This window comes from Phocoena sinus, chromosome 1, assembly GCF_008692025.1.
Source record: "Phocoena sinus isolate mPhoSin1 chromosome 1, mPhoSin1.pri, whole genome shotgun sequence".
NCBI classification, from domain to species: domain Eukaryota; kingdom Metazoa; phylum Chordata; class Mammalia; order Artiodactyla; family Phocoenidae; genus Phocoena; species Phocoena sinus.
In genome coordinates, this window is record NC_045763.1 from 20,048,408 (window position 1) to 20,049,897 (window position 1,490).

Consider the following 1,490-nt stretch of genomic DNA (forward strand, 5'->3'; position numbering starts at 1 on the left):
AATGGGCAGCTGCAATACTGCTGAAAGCTCAGGCCTGTGGCATCCCGCAAGGAGAAGTCTGATGGATGGTAGTCGGGAAAGCTTCCTGGAGGAGGCAAGTTTATAGGTGAGTTCTTCTTAAGGAGAAGACTCAGACTTTCCAACTCATGTTATTTATTACAGACAGCCCTGTGGAATAGGCATTGTTGCCCCTTATACAGATGAGGCTCAGAAAGGTGAATTCACAACCACCAAAAGGAGGAAAGCTGAGTTCAGACTCCTGGCATTCTACTCTATCTAGCCTAAGGCACTGGGTTTGAGTTCGATCCTGGCCTCTGACTTGCAGAGACCTGCAGTGAGTGCTTCTCTCCCAGGCCTTGGGCTCTTATCTGTAAAGTGGGTCTACTGCTGGCTGCATTGTTGCTGAAGCAAAAGACAGAACGGCCGAAAAAGCACTTAGCTTATAGAGGAATGTCAGCCTCCCTGTCCCGCTGGTGACAGCACAGTCCTGTTTTTCTCCCAACATGGGAACAGGACTCCTGCCTTCTGAGTCAGAAGCAATCCCAGAGACGGAAGGTCACCTTACTGATGCAACATGCCCACCCCCCAGAAGCCAGGCTGTGGCCTGGATATATGTGCTCTCCTTTGGACTCCCTTTGGTAAAGCCTGACAAGAAGGTACAGGATTCTAGAGAGAATTCTAAATCCTGGACTTAGAACATCTGTGCTTGAGGAATTCTAGAATCCAGACTCCTCTTGAAGTGCCTCCTATCAAGCAGGGCAGGCTCTGGGTCAAGGTCTGGTAGATTGGAAGGATCACTAGAGACAGGATTTCATCTCACTTTACAGTTAAAGATTAAGACCCAGAGAGGGGAAGGATTTGCCTGAGGTCAGTCACACTGAAAGTCAGTGCTAGAACTATGACTCCTTTCCCCACACCTCAGAGCATGCTAACACCAAGGCCACACCACCTCTGAGGCTACTTGGGGAGTAGGGTGGGCAGGGGGCAGCCCAGAGTGCCCAGGTGGTGCCAGGGAGCAGGCTGAGTCTGTTGGGCGAGTAAAGTACCCAACGGGTCTTGCTAAGGCAAACTTTATACTCCGGCCCGATTCCCAGCAAAGTTCTACCACCGTCAGCTCTCTTTCCAAGCCTCCCACTGCAATGGGCATCACCTTCCTCTTGTACAAGCCCATTCTCTCCCGTCCTCAGTCTCCCCATCTGTAAAATGGTCTCCAAGTAACTTTCAGCTGTCTAGAAATCCTAGGCCAGCGCCTCCCGCGGCGGGAGAAGCGGGTCTCAGACCCTCAGCCTCCTACCTGGTGGGAAATAAGGGGTTTGGGGAGATAGAGGAAAAGAGAGGGCGTCGAGGGCTTTCGGCTCGCTGCCTCAGTGGCGCCCTTTGTCTGGACAGCCTTGGGGAACTGGGGCAGATACCGGGCGAGGCGGGGCCGGGGGCGGAGCCTGGCCGGCCCTCGCCCCGCCCCGGCGGACGTCGGCGCGGAGCTCGCGCGG